This window comes from Ranitomeya variabilis, chromosome 3 (assembly GCF_051348905.1).
Source record: "Ranitomeya variabilis isolate aRanVar5 chromosome 3, aRanVar5.hap1, whole genome shotgun sequence".
Taxonomy (NCBI): Eukaryota; Metazoa; Chordata; class Amphibia; order Anura; family Dendrobatidae; genus Ranitomeya; species Ranitomeya variabilis.
Window position 1 is genome coordinate 109637370 of NC_135234.1, and position 22562 is coordinate 109659931.

Sequence of the window (22562 nt, forward strand, 5' to 3'; positions counted from 1 at the left end):
GTGTATAGTTGTGTGTCATCAGCATAAAGATGGTACTGAAAGCCAAATCTGCTGATGGTCTGTCCAATTGGGGCCATGTAGAGGGAGAAGAGAAGGGGGCCAAGGACTGAGCCCTGAGGTACCCCGACAGTGAGAGGAAGAGGAGATGAAGTGGAGCCGGAGAACAGAACACTGAAGGAGCGTTCAGAAAGATAGGAAGAGAACCAGGAGAGAGCAGTGTCCTTAATGCCTAGTGACTGGAGCCTAGAGAGTAGGAGAGGGTGGTCAACAGTGTCGAAAGCTGCAGAAAGATCGAGGAGAATGAGCAGAGAGTGGTCACCGTTACATTTTGCTGTCAGAAGGTCATTGGTCACCTTGATGAGTGCAGTTTCTGTTGAATGTAGGGGGCGGAACCCGGACTGTGAAGGGTCTAGGAGGGAATGAGTGGAGAGGTAACGGGTAAGGCGGGAGTAGACTAGGCGCTCCAGGAGTTTTGAGATGAAGGGTAGATTGGAGACCGGTCTGTAGTTGTTTGCACATGATGGGTCAAGGGTGGGTTTTTTTAGTAATGGAGTAATGATAGAGTGTTTGAAGGAGGAGGGGAAAATGCCAGAGGAGAGGGAGAGATTAAAGATTGCAGTTAGGTGAGTTGTGACGACTGGAGAGAGAGACTGGAGGAGGTGTGAGGGAATGGGGTCGGTGGTGCATGTAGTCGGACAAGAAGAGGAGAGGAGCTTGGAGACTTCTTCTTCTGTGATGGGATCGAATGTGGAGAGTGAGCCAGGGGAGATGCAGGGAGGAATGGGAGTCATTGCACTTGGTGTCTGGGAGCGGATTTCCTGACGGATATTGTCTATTTTCTCTATAAAGTGGGAGGCCAGGTCATCAGCACAAATGTCTGTGATAGGGTCTTGCGCTTTTGGCCTGAGGAGGGAGTGAAATGTGTCAAAAAGTTTCTTGGGGTTGTTGGATAGTGAGGAGATCAGGGTGGTGAAGTAGGTCTGTTTGGCAAGGTGAAGGGCAGCGTTATAGGTCCTTAACATAAATTTGAAGTGCAAGAAGTCTTCTGGGGTGCGAGTTTTCCTCCATAAGCGTTCAGCACACCTGGAGCATCGCTGGAGGAATCGGGTTTGCGATGTGAGCCAGGGCTGTTTCACTCTGTGTTTGGAGGTTCTGAAGGTGAGGAGAGCTACTTGGTCTAGGGTGCTTCTAAGAGTGTCATTGAAGTAATGTACAGCCAGATCAGGACAGGGACAAGAGGAGACTGGGGACAGTGATGAGTGTAAGGAGTCTGAAAGTGTGTGAGGATTAATAGCATGTAGATTTCTGAATGTGTGGTAGGTAGGAGAGTGCTGGGGTGGGCGAGGAATTGTGAGTGTGAAGGAGAGAATGTTGTGGTCAGAGAGGGGAAGTGGTGAGTTATCGAGGTGGGGAATTGAACAGAGCCGGACAAAGACCAGGTCCAGGGTGTTACCGTCTTTGTGTGTTTCAGAGGTTGAGAGCTGTGAGAGGCCGAGAGAAGTGGTTAGTGATAGAAGCTGGGATGCAGATGTGGACGTGGGGCTGTTAATGGGAATGTTGAAGTCTCCCAGGATAAGGGTTGGTAATTCTGAGGACATGAAGTGCGGCAGCCAGGCTGAGAAGTCGTCCAGGAAGTGTATGTGTCAGCCAGATATCCTCATTAATAAAATTGTACATAAAGAGTTAAATAAAAGACACACGCACACAATATGTTTATTTTTCAAAAAAATTTTAAAAAAATTTGCATGGGCTCCCGCGTAATTTCCATAACCAGCAGAGACAAAGCCGATGGCTGATGGCTGATGGCTGATATTAATATTCTGGGAAGGAGCCAATAGCCACAAAGGTTCCCAGGCTATTAATATTAGCTCACAGATGTTTGCTTAGCCTTTACTGGCTAGTTTACAGGGGAACCCAAAAAAATTGACATGGGGTCCCTGTATATAATTGAACCAGCAAAGGCTAGGCAGACAGCTTCGGGCTGATAGCCTGGGAAGAGGCCATGCATATTGGCACCCCCAGGCTAAAAACATCAGCTCTGAGCCACCCCAGAAATGGCGCATCCTATAGATGCATCAATTCTGGCACTTAACTCCGCTCTTTTCACTTGCCCTGTAGCGGTGGCAAGTGGGGTAATATTTGTGGGGTTGATGTCACCTGTGTATTGTCTGGTGACATCACGCCCACTGCTTAGTAATGGAGAAGCGTCTATAAGACATGTATCCATTACTAAGCCTATAGTGATATGGTAAATAAAGACAGAGCCAGAATAAAGTCCTTTATTTGAAATAATGACAGATTCCTTTATTGAATCTTAATTTACCATACTTACTGCATCACCTAATCCCCGAATCCCTCGATCTCCTGCAACAAAAATAAAATAATAAACCAACACAAATACTCCCTGTCCGATGTAGTCCATTTACCGAGTGTCCCACGACGATCTCACATGTAGAACAGTCACATCGGGAGATGTGACTGCTCTACACGGCTCCGGTGATACACTGAGAATTCACCAGAGTTCGTGCTCTCATTTACGACACTACCACTGTGTGTATCCTCCCGCAGTGTATCACTGGAGCTGTGTGGTTACATGTCTCGATGTGACTGTTCTACACGTGAGATTGCCATGGGACACTCGTTATTAAGTGGACTACGGTGGACAGGGAGTATTTGTTAGCTTATTATTTTATTTTTATTGTATAAATGTGTTTGGTTTTTTTTACAATTGAACACAGTAGCCGGATGATGGAACTACTACTGTCCCATCATCAGCACATGCTATCACTGTTATATGTGACACCAGACATAGCCGGATGGGAGTAGTGGTTCCAGACAATACCTGGCTACAAACCCGCAGACAGACACACACACAGACACAGACATACCCGCACATATTCACACATAGTCTCCGCCCACACACATATTCTCCGTCCACATACTCTTCCTCCTTCCTTTCTGCAGCATTTTTAGAACTCAAACACGCAGCTAATCCACAGACCTTTTTACACCTGTGGTTTAGCTGGGAATACGACTGACTCAATATAAGTCAATGGGTGCAGAAACGCTGCAGATCCACAAAAAGAATCGACATGCTGCGGAAAATAAAACGCTGAGAATCAGTGCGGAATTTTCTGCAGAATGTGCACACCAATTTTGGATTCCCATTGATTAACATTGCTTGAGCTACCCTTTGCGGATTTGGTGCAAATCCGCGTGGAAAAAATGCTGCGGATCTGCAACAAAAAATGCAATGTGTGCACATATCCTTAAGGTTATTGCTTGTTCCCTATCATCATTAGGAAAGGCCAGGTGATGCAAATTTCCAGGCTTTATAAAAACCCACTAACCTGGTACTCAAAAACAGCAGCCATGGGTTCTTCTAAGCAGCTGCCTAGCACTCTGAAAATGAAAATGGTGGAAGCCCACAAAGCAGGAGAAGGCTATAAGAAGATAGCAAAACATTTTCAAGTTGCCCTTTCCTTGGTTCAAAATGTAATTAAGAAATGACAGTTAACAGGAACAGTGGAGGTCAAGATAAGGATTTGGAAGACCAAGAAAAATTTCAGTGAGCGCTGATTGTTGAATTGCTAGACAGGCAGCTAGGAACCTCTACGTCACTGCAGAAGACTTTCATATACATTTAGCAGACTCTGGAGTTGTGGTACATTGTTCTGTTGTTCAGAGACACCTGCACAAATATGGCCTTAAATGGATGTGTCAAAAGAAGAAAACCTCTCCTGCATCCTCACCATAAAATTTAGCATTAGAATTATGCAAAAGAACATCTACACAAGCCTGATGCATTTTGGAAACAAGTCCTGTGGAACGATGAGGTTAAAATAGAACTCTTTAGCCACAATGATCAAAGGTATGTGTGGAAAAAAAGGGCACAGAATTTCATGAAAAGAACAACTTACCAACCATTAAGCATGATGTGGATCAATCATGTTTTGGGGTTGTATTGTCACTAATGGTACAGAGAACATTTCACGGGTAGAGGAAAGAATGGATTCAACAAATTCTTCATGCAAACATAACACCATTTGTAAAAAGGCTGAAGCTGAAAAGAGGATGGATATTGATCCTAAACACACATCATAGTCCACAATAGACTACATCAAAAGAAGCTGAAGGTTTTACAATGGCCCTCACAGTCCCCTGATCTGACCATCATAGAAAATCTGTTGCTAGACCTCAAACGTGCAGTGCATGCAGTTCACATCCCCTCTGAGGTGTTTTTTTTCTAAGCTAAACAAGCCCAACTTTTCCAACCTTTCATCATATCAGTGTGTCATCTATTTATTCTATAGTGTTTTTAAAGGCTAAAACATTCACCCATTATAGTATTTGGTGCTGTTCACATGTTCATTTTTCATTTTTTTAAAAACACTGAGAAATCTTTGCTTCTGATTCAAATCATGTAAGTTATGTTTACAAGTCTGAAAGCGCCTAACTTGTCCATAGGAGTTGGAAATAGTACGGACACCCAAACGTTTTTGCAATTGTAATGGGTAGGTGAACCTTTGCAGTTTTTGAGTGCTTTTTTTTCGTTTAAAGAGAAAATCACTAAGGGCAGAGACAGACTGCTGTATTTCTCGAGCGGGAATCGTATCGTAAACCTCATACTGGCTGTCGGCTCTCCTGAGCTGAGCTTGACAGCTACATAGAAATGCATCATACTGTCTTGCTCAGGTCAGAAGAGGTGCCAGGCCAGTGCGTGCAATGTGATGCAATCCTCGCAGGAGTTATACAGCAGTCTAACTCTAAGGCTACTTCCCACAAAGAGCTTTTGATAAGTTTTTTGACACTGCACATTTTTTCTGCATCAAAAACAGAGCGTTTTACAGTTCCAACAAAGTGGATGGTATTTATAAAAACCCACTGTGCTTCTTTTTACTCAATGTAAACTGACCTGCTGTACGTGTATCAAATCTGCAGCATGTTAATTTCTCTTGCGGGTATGTTGAGTTTTCTGTGTACTTTTTCACCATAGACTTGCATTAGATATGGAAAATCTACAGGTAAAAATGCACATGCGCTTTAAGTTCATTTCCACAGCGAAAACACATAAAAAATGCATGTAATCTGCAACTAAGTGTATCAATAAAGTTTTGTCAAAGGCAAGTACCAGAAAGTTTCAAAAACAAAGGAGCTTTATTTAAAGAATTACATGCCAGCATGAGTGCAGCATCAAAAACACAATAAAAGCGCATGTAAAAAAAATACACAAAATGCAATAAAACAAACATCAAATATTCACCAAAATCTCATCGTGGGAACTTAGCCTAATGGTAAAAACCGCTACATCGACTACCAAATACTGATGAAAATCTCATCCAGTACACTGATAAAAATTGGGCTTTTATCACATTCAAGATAAAACAGACATTGTCTGATTGATGTCTAAGTCATATTAAGGATTGTGAAGCTTTTCACTATGCAGGAGTGTTTTCCTCTCTAAAAACTCCTTCCCCTATCTCAAAGATGCCATTGGGGGTTCAGGTAAAGAATTGCATAACTTGGATTTACCTCTAATTCTAAAAACAGCACTTATTTCTGCTTTCTTTCATACAGCCCCTTGTTATTGTGACAACACAGCATTTTATCTTAAATAACCAGAAGTCTATTTTCACTAAGCCAGGAATTGACTGTTATCTATAAGTTAACTTTTTAATTTATATGTTTCTTTCTGGTTGGTCAAGAAAACACAGACTTGTTCATATAAGCCTGTAATATTGACTTGTAAGTTGACCTTTGATATAACATATTGTGATATTATCCTGGATGACTAGAGATGCAAGATAATTGAACAATGATGTTTGCTGAAATGTTTGTCCAGGCTAGCTAGCTTTTTGACTTGCAAAAGGAAGAAAAGAGGAGAAAAAACTATGCAAATAGATTGAATAATCAAATAATGCGAGTTGATCTAATCACTATTCTTCCCCTTTACCTTTGGACGCTAGTTTGAAGGACAGTTGTTGACTATAAAAAGAGGATATATGCGCCTCTGTAACAGATACCTCCAGAAATATAACCAGACATCCAAACATCCAAAGAACCAGAAACTCTCAACAGGACAGCAGCCAAGACAGTATGGCTCCATTACGAGGGACACAGATTTGACATTCTACAGGATGCCAGCTTAGGGGACCACGGCCCCAGCTGAAAGAATGCAGATTTGCTCCATTGACTGTCACTGAATTTATGAATACATTTGGGGTAGTCAGGTTTTGGACACACCGGTCTCCTGAACTCCATGGATATATTTGTGAAAGGCAGGAATAGGACCCACCAGTCACTTGGCTCCATGGAGATGCTCGGAGAAGCCAGGTTGTGACCCTCCAGTCAACTGGCCTTGTACCTCAATGGGCTGTCACCTACCTACTCTTGTCGTTACCTCCTCTCTGTGTGTGCCACAGGTGGGGTAGTCAGCCCTGGAAGCTCTGAAGTAACAACTGCTCTTATCCCGGTGAGTTAGCAGAAGGGTGAGACTCTGTAATTTTCATCCTCTTAGGTATTTTGCTAGGACTGTTCTATGTGTTATTTGCCTGCTTTTGTGGTTCAATAAAGTATTGCCCCACTGTTTTACCCTCACCCTGTGTTGTCTGAGTGGTATTATGCCCACTGGAAAAGGAAAGCAGGCGTTCGGTAGGATGATCCCTGGTCCATGCGGTTTCAGCTAGCGGACTACAGCACCCACTGACCCCCATGTCCCCACAGTTATTCTGCAAGCAATACCAGGGTTTTCCAGAACCAAGCTGGCCCTGATTCAATCAAGACCAATGATTTTCTAACTAGTTTCCTGATGAGCGGGTGTGGTGGAGTCAAACACTCCTGATTAATGCATGATTTCATAAAAAGGTGCATACCTCTTCATAAATCAGAAGTGTCTGATGAGTGGATTGCGGATCTGCGCACCAAGCCAGAAATCTTACACCAGTCCCTGACTTGAGTGAGATTCCTGGTTTAAGGAGCGCCACAAAATGGGTGGTGTCCACCCAGCTCTGTCCATTTTGGTGCAGCTGGGAGAAACTAGTGTGAAAACTCAAAAAGGCGCAACATTTTTGCTCAACTCCAAGTTGCGCCAAAAATTTGGGACCTTTCAAAGCAATTTACCCCAAAATTCTTGGGAAATTGCTTCGATGAACTGGGACAAATATGTACTGCTAGCACTCTTTAACCAGATCATAATTGAAGGATACATTCTACCTACCACATAGGGCTTAAAAGTAAAATCTCACCTCATGTTCTACAAATAAAGCAGGTATGTTCAAGGGATAACAGATGCTTTTGGAACTAACTATGTAACTTTAACTCTGTTTAAGGTCGGTTTCACACATCTGTTTATTTCCGGTACCGGAGATATCCATGTCCGTGAGTCCGTTTGTGTACTACGTGTGGCATACATATGGTAACCGTGTGCCGCATCAGTACCACACAGACGGCCGCCGGGGAAGAAGCGCTACAGTAAGCGCTGTTCCCCAGTGGCAGGCACTGAAGCCGGCTCTCATCATTCTCCCCTGCTCTGCCGGCAAGCAGAGGAGAATGATGAGAGCTGGCTTCAGCACATGCCGCTGGGGAACAGCGCTTACTGTAACGCTTTTTCCCCCGTGCCGATGCATGTCACATGGAGGACATCAATGTGTGTTCTCCACATGCACGTGTGCGAGACATTTTGCCGTCCATGCTGACGGCAAAAAACGGAAATGTCAGTGTGTTTTGCTCACGGACACACGGTCCATGGAAACACACTGACATCTGCACGGACTCATTCATTTCAATGGGTCTACGTGTGTACGTGTCTCCGGTACGTGTGAAAACTGTCACCACACGTACCGGAGACACGTACACGCGTAGACCCACTGACGTGTGAAAGAGGCCTTAACAAAAGTATTGGGGACATGAGTCATGTTATTTACTGATAAATAAGTATTACAGGTTCTAGTCCCACAACTGTTAGTCCTGCCTTTCTCACAGACCGCACCATGCCCCTGTTTTCAACATGTTTAGGAGCATGGGACTGGATCTGTTTATCATCCTCCTCCAGCTGAAAAACGCTGCACATGTGAAAACTCTTTCCCAATTGATGAGGCTGATAGATAGGTCACATGCTCCTTAATCTAGCAGCCATGTTGAGGACAAGAGCGCTGTGCAGCCTGTTAGGGAGTTTCCCTTTGTGTTTTTCTCTGGATTCTCAGTCTTTTTTAAGCACTAAACACGCTAAACCTTCTATTATTTCATCTTGTTTTGTTTCATGTTACAATTAAACTGAGAATTACATAAAGAAATATTCTTTATCCCAGGAGCACAGCCATATGCGTCTCTTGTTCTGTATCTGGCTGTAAGACAACTGGCTGCAGCAGGACCTTTTCCTTATTTCCCTGCCTGTAATCAGACAAAAGAGCTCTAATCCACCCCCCTATGGCAGGACTTAAGCTATGTGCACACGGTGCGTTTTTTTATGTGTTTTTTTGCTTGCGGAATTGGCCCAAAAATGCTAGGGAATCCTTATGCCAGCACAGTCAATGAGAATCCTGAAGTGCTGTGCACATGATCAGTATTTTTTCTTTCAGGGTTTGCTGTGTGTATTAGGCTAGGTTCACATCTCGTTAGTGCAATCCGTTTAACGGATCCCTTACTAAGCAGCACTTACGCTATGTAACTAATCCATTAACGCACCCACTGCCATCCATTATCGTAACGCATCCTAACACATGCCAAAATTGGCATGCGTTAGCGAAGATGCGTTACTTTTTTACACACCCTCGAACGCGGTCTACTGCGTTTTTCGGGTACATTAGGTCCAACGCACAACGAACGGACATGTTCGCTGTGCATAGACGTCTATTACCAACGCATGCCAACGCAATGCTACCATGCGTTGGCGCATTGCGTTAGAGCAATTGTAGGAAAAAAGGGAATTTGGGCATCAGCATTGCCGCATCCGTTTAACGGATACGTTAAATGGAAGGCACTAACGCGATGTGAACCTAGCCTAAATCTGCAGCACGTTAATTCTTTGTGCACTTTTGCCTGCGTTTTTGACCCAATGAACGCACAGGAAAAAAACACATACAAAAACGCATGCAAAAACTTATCAAAAATTAAGCGGATTTTTGTGCAGCGTTTTTGATGCCAAGAGATGCAGAAACCTTGCAGAAATTTATGCAAGCAAATACTTCACGTGCGCACATAGCCGTAATCTAGTAATCAGCAGAATGTTAACCCCTGTGTTACCTAACGGAACTTCTATTAGACTTACTGTTTCAGGATTATGTTGAAAATATTGCAGACTATTGAGAGCAAGTCTATTCCTTGTTTAAAGTGTAGTGTTCCTTTAATATACCCTCCAGTGCAAATCAAAGCTACACCATAACTAATAGTAATCTGTAGCCAAAATATTAAATCTAGTGTGTCTATAAAAAAAATAAATGCATAAAGAAAATAGATAGTAAAAGAACAAATTTTGAGCTATAAATCATAAAACGACAGGTAAAGAAAATAATGAAGGAATGATCAGTGAGAAATTTCCAGGATACGTTTCAAGATGAAATAAGAAAAAAAAAAAATGAATAAAGTAGAAAAAAGAAAATATATAAGAAATTGCTGCAAAATGTTAGAAATTGAAAAAGTGAGAGAAAAAAGGAGAGAAATACTGTATATATGTAATATAAAATATGTATGTTTGAAAGCAAGTTCCATTTTAAATGCTACTTTTTGCAACTCTGATGTTGTTTAGTTTTCAAACATGAGTCCCAACACCTATTAGGACTAAACTGCGATTATAGCTCCCCCCCCAAAAAAAAAAAAAACCATCAAAGAAATTACTCAGAGATGATCAGAGACATTGATACATTACACTGATACATCAAGGCCAAGGTGATGATTAACGCAATCTGTAAGGCCAACGTTTCTTAGTGAAATAAAAGATGACTTTTGATTGTAAGGAGGTAAAGGGCTGGAATGTGTCAGAGAAAAGGACAGAGAGATGGATAACTGCCCAACATTTCAATACTGATACGCTCAGTACTACATGTGACGTGAATCTGCAGAGCGTAATTTGCAGTCATACAAATGACCCTTAGGCTGGTTTCACACATCAGTGTCTCCAGTACGTGTGGTGACAGTTTTCTCACGTACCGGAGACACTGACACAAGTAGATCCATTCAAATGAATGGATCTATGCAGATGTCAGCGTGTTTTGACGGACCGTGAGTCGGTGTGCAAAACACGCAGACATGTCCGTTTGTACCCGGACTCACGGCCCGCCAAACATCCCGCACACATGCACACAGAGAAAAGTGCACACTGTCCTCCGTGCGCATGGACGGCCGCTGGGAAATAGCGCTACTGTAAGCGCTGTCTCCCTGTGTGTGGTGCTGAATCTGGTTTTCATCCATTGTACCCTCCTCTGCTGGCGAGCAGTGCGAGCAGGGGACAATGAATGAAAGAAAAAAACAACTTGGGGTCCCCCCTATATTTTACAACCAACCTGGCAAAACTTAGAAGTGCAGGCTGCTATTCTCAGGCTGGTAAGGGGGCCATGGATATGGGCCCCCCAGCCTAAAAACAGCAGCCCGCAGCTGCCCAGAAAAGGCGCATCTATTAGATGCGCCAATTCTGGAGCTTTGCCTGGTTCTTCCCACTTGCCCTATAGTGGTGGCAAGTGGGGTAATGAAGGGTTAATGTCACCTTCCTATTGTAAGGTGACATTAAGTTGGCTTAGTAATGGAGAGGTGTCAATAAGACACCTTTCCATTACTAATCCTACAGTTGTTAAAGGGTTAATAAAACAAACACACAGTAAGAAAAAAGTATTTTATTGAAATAAAACAATATACACAGTTTATCCATCTTTATTCTTCTGCCATTCCAAGTGAAGCCATCGATCTCCTGTAATATATCATAAAATAAAAAAACAACAATATACCCATTCCTGTCCACCGTACAGTCAGTCCCACGCAGTGATCCATATCTAGGGGAATTCACAGTTTACAACCGGAAGCGCTGCTAGTGCGATCGGAGACTAGCGGTGACGTCACCAAAGCTGCGCCCCCTGGCGGCATGAACCCAAATGAACTCTTCAGCGTGGGAAAATCAGACTCCGCTCCCATAATTTCATTCATTCCCCAGTCATTTACAGCCGGAAGCGGTCGCATTAGCAGCGCTCCCGGTTGTACTGTAAATTCCCCTAGATATGGATCACTGCATGGGACTGACTGTACAGTGGACAGGTTTGGGTATGTTGTAGGTTTTTTATTTTATGATTTAGAACAGGAGATCGATAGCTTCGCTTGGAATGGCAGAAGAATAAAGATGGATAAACTGTGTATATTGTTTTATTTCAATAAAAGACTTTTTTCTTACTGTGTGTTTGTTTTATTAACCCTTTAACAACTATAGGATTAGTAATGGATAGTTGTCTTATTGACACCTTTCCATTACTCAGCCGGCTTAATGTCACCTTACAATAGGAAGGTGACATTAACTCCTCATTACCTCATAAGACACCACTACAGGGCAGTGGGAAGAACTGGGCAAAGCTCCAGAATTGGCAGGCTGCTGTTTTTAGGCTGGTGGGGCCCATATCCATGGCCCCTTACCAGCCTGAGAATAGAAGCCCGCACCTATGAGTTTTGCCAGGTTGGTTGTAAAATATAGGGGGGACCCCACGTCGTTTTTCTTTCATTCATTCTCCCCTGCTCCCCTGCTGAGCAGGGAAGAAGGGATGACAGCCAGCTTCAGCACCACATGCAGGGGAACAGCGCTTACTGTAGCGCTGTTTCCCGGCGGACGTCCGTATGGTCCTGATGCAGCACACGGGCGGCACACGGCTGCCGCTCGTGTGCCACATGGATGTGTCACGCGGACACGGATATCTCCAGTACCATGTTTATTGGTGCTGACAATATCAGGACGTGTGAAACCAGCCTTAGAAATTGATGTGTTATCCATTTGCAGCAAATAAACAGCGGAAAAAGGGAAAAATGTCGGAAAATTACAATTGTTAATGTTTGTGCAAAAATGCATTAATTTAATGATTATTTAATTATAGTAATTCTAAAACAATTGTGTCAGTCAGTTATACAGCAATAAACACTGTGCTAATGTGGCCCCTTGAGTGGCTCCATGAGTCACAACAACCTATTTTCTGGATTGGTTGAGATTGCAACAATTTACTATTGACACAGGCATTATCATTACACTTTACAGCATCTACCATACAGTATATACTCGAGTATAAGCCGAGAATTTCAGCCCATTTTTTTAGGCTGAAATTGCCCCTCTCGGCTTAAATTCGAGTCATTCAAAGGGGTCGGCAGGGGAGCGGGAGCGGCAACTGTCTAATCATACTCACCTGCTCCTGGCGCGGTCCCTGCACATCCCTGGTTCTCCGGGTGCCGGCAGCTTCTTCCAGCGTTGTGCGGTCATGTGGTACCGCTCATTACTGTAATGAATATGGACCTGACTCCACTCCCATAGGGGTGGAGCCACATATTCATTACTGTAATGAGCGGTACTATGTGACCGCTCAATACAGGAAGAAGCTGCCGGTGCCCAAAGAACCAGGGACCTGCAGGGACCGCACCAGGAACAGGTGAGTATAACGGGGGCATTGCGCGATATTCACCTGTCCGCGTTCCACCGCCGGGCTCCGTCTTCCGCGTCCTCTGCAGTGACGCTCAGGTCAGAGGGCGCGATGACGTGATTAGTGTGCGCGCCGCCCTCTGCCTGAACTTTAGTGCAGAGGATGCGGAAGACACAGCGGCACCCAGCGGTGGAACGGGGAAAGGTGACTATAGCAAGTGCCGGAGGCCTGAACGACGAGAGGTGAGTATGTGATTTTTTTTTTTTTAATCGCAGCAACAGCATATGGGGCAAATGTCTCTGTTGAGCATCTTATGTGGCCATAATCAGCATATGTGGAGCATTATACGGGGCAAATGTGTCTATGGAGCATCTTATGGGGCCATAATCAGCATTTGTGGAGCATTATAAGGCGCAAATGTCTGTATGCAGCATCTTCTGGGACCATAATCAGCATTTGTGGAGCATTATACGGGGCAAATGTGTCTATGGAACATCTTATGGGGCCATAATCAGCATTTGTGCAGCATTGTATGGGGCAAATGTCTGTATGGAGCATCTTATGGGGCCATAATCAGCATTTGTGGAGCATTATACGGGGCAAATGTCTCTATGGAGCATCTTCTGGGACCATAATCAGCATTTGTGGAGCATTATACGGGGCAAATGTGTCTATAGAACATCTTATGGGGCCATAATCAGCATTTGTGCAGCATTGTATGGGGCAAATGTCTGTATGGAGCATCTTATGGGGCCATAATCAGCATTTGTGGAGCATTGTATGGGGCAAATGTCTGTATGGAGCATCTTATGGGGCCATAATCAGCATTTGTGCAACATTATATGGGGCAAATGTCTGTATGGAGCACCTTATGGGGCCATAATCAGCATTTGTGCAGCACTGTATGGGGCAAATGTCTGTATGGAGCATCTTATGGGGCCATAATCAGCATTTGTGCAGCATTATATGGGGTGAATGTCTGTATGGAGCATCTTATGGGGTCATAATCAACATTTGTGCAGCATTATATGGGGCAAATGTCTGTATGGAGCATCTTATGGGGTCATAATCAACATTTGTGCAGCATTATATGGGGCATATTTTAATATGGAGCATCTTATGGGGCCCATCATGAACTGTATGGAGCATTATATGGGGCTCTTGATTCAATATGGATAGTCAAAAACACTTAACCTACTGATGTCTCAATTAATTTTACTTTTATTGGTATCTATTTTTATTTTTGACATTTACCAGTAGCTGCTGCATTTCCCACCCTAGGCTTATACTCGAGTCATTAAGTTTTCCCAGTTTTTTTGTGGCAAAATTAGGGGTCTCGGCTTATACTCGGGTCGGCTAATACTCGGAGTATATACGGTATGTTATGCCTTGATATACCTATGTATGTCCTTTGTCTTGTAAACAGGTGGTCTGCATAGGTTCTTTGTCATTATTGTAGATATACAGTATCTCTACTTTTAAACATCGCCATTAAGAGTAAGTTCACACTAGGCATTTTTTCAGCATGTTTTTCTTATTTTTTCTTGCTGATTTTTTTTTTTATTAGATTAGTCTCTTGTGTATACTGATAAAGTTTGAAAAAAAAAGTCCTATTGTATACAATCAGATTTTGGCACAAAAAGCGCAGTAAAACCTGATACTTGTGGTTTTGGTGCGTTTTTTACATGTTTTTCATCACTCATTCATTTCAATGGGTGAAAAACGCTGAAATATAAGTGACATGCTCCATTGTGCAAAAACATGCAAAACACTAAATCCTGATGATAAAAAAAGAAACAAGCTGTGTGCATGAGATTTCTGAAATCTAATAGACTTTGTTGGTATTGTAAAACACAGCTGAAAATTTGCATTAAAAAAAATGAAAAAAGGCCTAGTGTGAACTTAGCCTTAAAGTTATGTTTTAACAACAGAATCTCTATATGCTATCTACCAATCGGGTCAGACAGGAAAGACATTCTCAGCCATCACTATGTAAATTTAACCATTCGATAGTTGTTGCTCTCAGTAAATCAACGATATCTTCCCTTGCACGGGGAACCATATTCATAACGAAGCGTCATTCCTAAATGTAATATTACGAAAGTGTTTCCCATCTGTGTCAGTGTCTCTAGATGATGTGCATAAATGTAATGTAAAGAGCGGAGCTCCTGTTTGATGTAGGGGTCTGCATCTACTTGTGCATCTTCTCCATAGGGAGATGTAGGATGTCTACCATGCGCTAAGGATCTGCTGTCTCTCCCTCCTCCCCCAGACCCTCGCCTTGTGTCTTGGTGACTCAGTTTTGCGCTGACTCACAGGTGGGGGGGCGAGAAGCTGTAACCTTGCTACACACAGTGCTGCTACCCTTACACAAGCCTGCTCAGCTTGATAAGCAGCAGCCCACCTTCAATCCACCCGCGGAAAAAACACACCCACATAAACTAATCTCCATCACTTCTTATGAAAAAGGTCTCACTCAGAGCTTCTGGTTTCCCACACTACCTCCTCCACATGCTGTGCTTTGCAATGCCCCCACAGTACATTGTCAAGGTCATCCTTTGCTGAATAGACCCCTCTCTAAATTCCCACCTCCCAATCCCCGGGATGTTTGCAAGCACCTTTATTAACCAGACACTACCTAGCCAGTAAACACCATGAGAAGACAGTGACATGTGTTGGCCTTTAGCACACCCACTCTCAGCACAATAAAAAAGACACAGGTCTCTATCCCCTGTGCTTACCCACTGAGCCATCAGATGGAGCAAAATAAAAATTGTTATTATCTCTCCAGAGGCTATACTAAGGCAAGAATTATCTTTAACCACACACATACACCGATTCCAAGAAGTCAATTTCTCCTTACAATAAACTGTTTTATGTGTGGGTGGGAGGGTTAATAAGGTTTGGACATGGCTTTTTCAATTTTTATTATATTGCAATTGAACATTACTGTCATCTCCGAGCAAAAATACCGTTCACAATTTTAGAAAATATTTTTTTCATAACTTTTGCTTTTCAAGAGTTTATACGGTTTTTCTTAACAGCATATTGTAAAGAACGGCACAAAATAACAGTCTGACAGTGTCCTGCCTATTGTTTCCATTCACAATAAGTGTATTGTATAACCGTGGGGGCTATTGGATGAAAAGTAAATACAGACCCTGAGATATACACTACTGTGCAAAAGGTTGGGACAGATGTGGAAAAAAATGTTGCAAAGTAAAAAGGCTTTAAAAAAAATAGAAGTGTTAATAACACAGGTCTGCCGGGGTAAGATACTGACTCCATAGGCTTTTTCTTGCACCATACTTTGACCCCTTTGCGTGACTTTTGGTAGATGATTTTGATGCTGCTATTGGCTGCTGTGGGCAGAGAAAATTTCGTAACCAAGTTTCCAAACAGTGTGGTGGTCTCCATAGTATCCAATCAGAGCATATCTTTTATTTTGCTTCAGCAGCATAAGAACTGAAAGCTGCACTTTGAATGGTTGTTATGAGGAGCAAAGGCAGATTTTCTTTTAGACAGAGTTCATAAGAGTGTGGTGGTGCGCTTACCAAGATTCCGCTCAGTATTTAGTGGTGTGGTGGATTAAGCTTCTGTTTGTAACAAAGTGATCGGAATTGCTACAAGGGTGTCATCCCGACAACTTTTGCTACATTTGTAGTTGTTTTGTAGTGAAGTAATATTACGGACTTACAAAAGTGTATTATGAGTAGTTTGATGTAAAACTAGGTGATCAGGACAAGTCGTGGGCCCCACATGTAGTGTGTTCTGTTTGTGTAGAAGAACTATGACAGTGGTGTAAAGGGAAGAAAGAGCTTTTGTTTTATCGTGCCTATGATCTGGAGGGAACCGCAAAATGACTGTTACTTTTTTACATGTAACGTGGAGTGATTCAACCTTTAAAATAAGAAGGAAATAAATTATATACCCGGACCTTTAGTCAGCGATTCGCCCTGTACCTCGCTACCAAGGAATACCTGTCCCTTCACCTTCGGAGAAACACCTGAAAGTCTGACGAAGACTTACACGCTAGTTCCAACGAGCCACAGCTTTTTTCACAGCTCAAATTAAATGATGTAGTCAGGGACAGTGGTGTAACTAGAGTCTGATGGGCCCCAGTACAATATTAGGACTTCCATCCTTATTGTGTATATATATATATATATGTGCACCCTATCTTGATACATGTGTTAGGTGTTGAGTTCCCACCATGGCACAGGGGGAATCTCAAACCATGTCCTCTGCAGTCTCCCATTCGTCCCCAGCCAAAGTGGAGTCTGCTCAGCAGAGACATCATTCCCAGCGTCTGACTTAAGCTGATACTGTGCAGTTGGTTACGGCTGCTGCCCCAGGTTCAGCCTTTGTAACCAGCATTGATCAGCAGTGAGCAGACGTTCCAGGGACTAAGTCTTGCTTTTCATCTACTGAACATGCCCATGGGACAACCTCTCATTGGAGGTCGGAGGTCACATGCTCAGGTCCTGTAGCGGCTCTGATTAGACCACTAGGAAGGTCCCGGAAGGCTACATCTATAAAAGGCTCGCATGGCCGCTCGGCTAGTATAGAACTGAAATCGAGTGTGTGTGTGTATGTATGACTGAAACTAGTGAAAGCTCCTTAATCATTCCCATCCCTAGTGTTGTTGAAAGTAATTGGGTGATTGAACTATCTAGTGCCAGATTGTGCCATCCAGCACTAGACATGAATTACTGGGTCAATTAGCAGCCATCGCCAGTGCGGTGCCAAGCGCAACTAGCCCTAGTTAGGGTGGTTAGTGGCATCTGCCAGAGCAGCGCTGTGCGCACTCTGTGCGGTAAATCTTTAATAAGTCCTGACAACCGGTCAGTGTAGGGTGGGAACTCCTGCTTGGACTCAGGATCTGACTCAGGGCGTCCTCAGGCGCGGGCTCAAAAGCTATCAAGGGTCAGAGCGAGTCCAATCACCAGCATAGAGGGGGTGAATCATAGGGATCCCACCAGCATCCACCAGCTGCACCCTGTGACTATTAACAGGACATAGCATTCATTTAAGCGACTCTGTGAAGCAACAGAGTACGCTTCCATTCACACTGGGTGAGGTCTAACCTATGTGTGAGCAGATGTTCATCCGCCATTACTCAGCAGCAGGTTCCATCTCTGCCCGGTGGACCCCGGGCTGCGAAAGCACCTCATATCTCCCTTTATATTATTTGGTGCGTTCAGCTAGTCCTAACAACATGTCACTTACCTTGGGCCCCATCCTGGTATATATATCCCCTATTTTGCCGGTGTTCTTTAACGTTCTTTAACATATATAAAAAAAGTAAACCATTATACTTACAAGGGGTGAACATAGAAGTCATAGGGCCCCATAGCAGAAGTATAATTCACTTCCCCATATAGTATAATGCACAGCCCATAGTCGTCTCTACAGTATAATGCACTCCCATAGTCCTCCATGTAGTATAATACACTCCCTATATGCCTCCATACAGTATCATGAAGCTTATAGTCCTCCATATAGTATAATGCACAGCTGTCATGATCCAGACAGGGTTTTGAGTCCTGTTTTCCCTTTTTCCCGGTCTGGTCATGTCAAGAGTTAACCCTCAACTGGTGAGGTGGGGTTTTTGTCACGCAACTGGTGATGTGGGGTTTCCTATACCTCAGTGTTTAGAAATCTCTTATTTTTACAGAAAATGCAAAGATCACGTTTGTTTTAATCGTTTTGACACCCACAAGTATTGGAAAATGTAATACTTTGATAAAAAATAAAGAAGTTTTCAAAATTTGAAAATGTGTAAAAAAAAAAATAACATGAGTGGTGATGTGGGGTTCAGCAAGGCCAAGACAGCACTTAGCGACAGCTAGCTCTATTATGCATGGCTAGAAAAGAGAGGCCTTGATGACATCCTGTTGACAAGGAAATGGATGGAAGCTAGTGAGACACGTATCATCATACCAGCATTTTTTAATGAATGGCAGCCGACGAAATATTCCCTGGGGTGTGGCAAACCCCACCTCACCAGTTGAGGGTTAACCTTTCCCAGCCTCTGTCTGGGCTCAGGTTGGCTTTTTATTGCCACTGCTTCCTGCAGGTGATGTCAGTTATAGTTTTTGGCTAGGGCTGCTGTAGCTGACTCCGATTGCTCTGATTTGTCCTGCTGCATTTGCTGTCTGAACCCGTGTCTGTTTTCCCCTGTTCCCATCTTGACTCAACGTTTCCCTTTCGTGTGCTGACTCCCTTGTTTTGACTTGGCTTGTATCCTGACCTGCTTCTATCTTTTGTCTTCTGGCTTACCGCTCCTGACCGTTACTGATCCCCTGGCTTGTCTCTGACCTTGAGTTTGCTTATTCCCTTGGTACTGCGCTACAGTCTAGGAAATGACCCGGCTTTTTTACTATTCTGCTGCCTCTCATGGTAGCCTCACTGCTGCATTGTACGCCAGCTCTGTCTAGATGCAATCCTGCTTCCACTCTACTGCCATATAGTGGAGCCTGCACCTACCTGCATTGCAGCAATGTGACATTATAACTGACCAGAAACAGAGTTGTTTTTTCTCTTCTCTGCTTTCTATGGATCCGTTCAGTAGTTGGGTGGATCAAATGGCTAGTTTGACACTAATGATGCAGGATCTGTCTGTGGAACATAGGGCCTTGGCCACGTCTCATAAACATCTGCAAAGAGAGCTTTCTGACATGGTAAAATCTTTGCAGGGATCTTCTTCCCAGTCTATCTGTAAGCACTCTGACACTGTTGATGTATCATTGCACTCTCCTGAACCTACGGTTAGGCTCCCAGATACCTTCTCCGGGGAAATGGAGAGGTTTTGTATGTTCAAGGAGAGTTGCAAGCTATTGTTTTCTCTTAATTTCAAAAAACTGACCGTCACATCCAAACATAGAATAAGTGTGAACAGGTGCTGAACCTAGAGTCACCAACTCGTATGCAGTCAAATAAATAAGGCAGCACTCTGCGGTGCTAAAACATGCAAACATGAAACATGAAAATTGAACTGCATTACTGCATTAGAAATATGAAAAAATGAGAGCGTTTAGCGCATAAATTGGCCAATTCATGTGTACCTGGTAGCCACATTAAGGCATCTCTCGTATATCAGGACCTAGACATTCCTTTCCTCACTGAGAATAAACGTCTTCATCTGAATGGGAACCTACTGTGAATCCTCTTCTTAGACTATAATCTCTCTCTGTAGAGGGGTAATGGTCCTGCTGCGATTAAAACACCTGTGGCTAAAAGGTGGAGTGCTCAGTCAGAAGGCTAATGAATGCAAATTTCAAAAAACTGACCGTCACATTCAAACATAGAATAAGTGTGAACAGGTGCTGAACCTAGAGTCACCAACTCGTATACAGTCAAATAAATAAGGCAGCACACTGCGGCGCTAAAACATGCAAACATGAAACATGAAAATTGAACTGCATTACTGCATTAGAAATATGAAAAAATGAGAGCGTTTAGCGCATAAATTGGCCAATTCATATGTACCTGGTAGCCACATTAAGGCATGGGTGATTGTCGAGGAGGTCATCCAGACTCTCAGGTACCTTTTTCCTCATTTCCTAAAGTATTGTTTGAAGTGGAACTTAGTTGTGGGAGTTGCTTCATGCCCACTTCTGCTTTTGTTGACTGCGGGTTGTCCATGAACTTTATTGATTCTAACTTGGTGACCAAGTGTAAGTTAGGCTGGAGAATCCTACTCATATTGTTGCCATTGACAAAACACCGCTGGAGAAGAATGTCATTAAGTTTCTCTCGGAGGAGTTTCTCCTTAACCCTTTTCTGACCTCAGACGGGATAGTATGTCCGAGGTCTGATCCCCCTGCTTTGATGCGGGCTCCGGCAGTGAGCCCGCATCAAAGCCGGGACATGTCAGCTGTTTTGAACAGCTGACATGTGCCCGTGATCCACCCGCTGCTATTAACTAGTTAAATGCCACTGTCAAACGCTGACAGCGGCATTTAACTACCACTTCCGGTCATCCGGACGGAAATGCGCTCATCGCTGACCCCCATCGGGGGTCAGCGATGCATCGGCATGACAACGAGAGGTATCCTTGATACCTCTATGGTTGTTGATGCCGGATTGCTATGAGCGCCACCCTGTGGGCCATGACCTGTTGAAGTGCAATGTAAGCATGAAACGATCATCGTCTGTATTTGCTCCACTGTTTTATCTGCCTGCTGTTGGTATGATGATGACACAATAAAGGATTTTGTTTGGGACGGTATGTGCCAATCCTCTTTCTTTTTTATGGACATGCAGACTTTTTTTCTTTGGAAGTGGCACCCGTAATCCCTGGTGTATGTGCAGCTTCATCAACCTGAGGTCATACAGCTGTGCCTTTGTCCTGCTTCTCTTCTATGGTATGTATATTTCTGAAAGCCTATGTAAAGGGCACATCCATCCCTCGGTCTCTCCTGGGGCGGCTGGATTGTTTATTGTAAAAAAAAAGATGGTGGTTTGCGCCCGTGCCTCATTTTCGGGAATGAAATAAAATTACAGTGAGAAATACCTATCCCCTCCCGCTCATCCCTGATTTGTACAATCAATTGTCAGGGCCAAATGGTTTTCTAAATAGGACCTCAGGGGAGCATATAATTTAATCCGTATTCAGGAGGAGGATGAGTGGAAAACGGCATTTCTCATTTCTCACTTCTGAAGGGTTATTTGAGAATTTGGTTATGCCCTTTGGTGTCACTAATGCGCCAACTGTATTTCAGAATTTTATCAACCATGTATTTTCTGATTTTATTGGGCGCTTTATGGTGGTGTATTTAGACAAGATCCTTGTGTTTTCATCTAACAAACAAGTCCACATGGATCATCTATGTGCAGTTCTTCAGAGGTTACGGGAGAACTCGCTTTTTATGCGAAACCTGAAAAATGCTCATTCTTTGTCCAAGAATTGTCCTTTCTGAAGTTTATTCTGTCTGACAAGGGGTTTCGTATGGACCCTAGGAAGGTATGGGTCATTGTGGATTGGGTGCAACCGAGAGACTTAAAGGGTCTTCAACGTTTTTTGGGGTTTGCAAACTATTATAGGAAATTCATTAAGGGGTTTTCACAGGTGGTCAAGCCCCTCACGAATCTGACTCCTAAGGGGGCTGACCTAAAAAACTGGTCAGCGCCGCCTATGGCGGCATTTGCTTTATTAAAGAAATGCTTTATGTCTGCCCCTGTCTTGGTCCATCCTGATCCGTCTGAACCGTTCATCACTGAGGTGGACGCGTCAGAGGTGGGGGTAGGGGCAGTGTTGTCCCAAGGGCCCGCCACTTTGACTAACTTGAGGCCCTGTGCCTTCTTCTTGAAAAAAAATCTCTCCCGATGAGAGGAATTATGATGTTAGGAATCGTGAGCTTTTACCTATCAAGTTGGCCTTTAAGTAATGGAGGCACTTTATGGAGGGGGCTGTTCATCGGATCACAGTGATTACAGACCACAAGAATCTGTCTTATGTCGAGACTGCCAAACCTTTGACTCCCAGACAGGCTAGGCGGCCGCTTTTTTTTCACGCTTTAATTTTTCTATCACTTTTCGGCCTGGCTCCAAGAATGTCAAGGCGAATGCCTTATCTTGCAGCTTGGATCTGATATCACCTCCCGAACCTCCTTCTTCCATTCTTCAGCACGGGGTGGTCGTGGCAGTTGTGTCCTCAGAATTGGAGCAGGAGATTCGTGAGGTTCAGTCTCTTGCTCCTCCGTAATTACCTGACAAGCTCTTTGTCCAAGTTCAGTCCCGGTTGAGGGTGCTCTAAGTTTCCACAATTCTGCTCTTAGTGGTCATCCTGGAATCTCAGCCACTCATAGAGTTATTGCTAGGCTGTTTTGGTGGTCCTCTATGGCTTCTGATGCCGCCGTGTTTGTGTCTTCCTGTGATACTTGTGCCAGTGCTAAAGCTTCCCACAACTGGCCAGCTGGGGAATTGGTACCATTGCTAATGCCAGATAGACATTGGACTCATTTG

The 22562-nt window shown here is 43.6% G+C and overlaps 1 long non-coding RNA gene across 2 annotated transcripts in view; it reads right to left on the bottom strand.

The window, feature by feature from the left end:
* Positions 1 to 22562, bottom strand: part of LOC143817988 (uncharacterized) — a 47653-nt gene that overhangs the window by 19391 nt on the left and 5700 nt on the right. Inside the window, exon 4 of one of the 2 annotated variants that reach the window (XR_013224243.1) lies at positions 4916 to 5018. The exons of the other annotated variant lie outside the window; for it this stretch is intronic. This is a non-coding gene — a long non-coding RNA (uncharacterized LOC143817988). The remainder of the gene's footprint in view (positions 1 to 4915; positions 5019 to 22562) is intronic. 2 annotated transcript variants of the gene reach the window in all.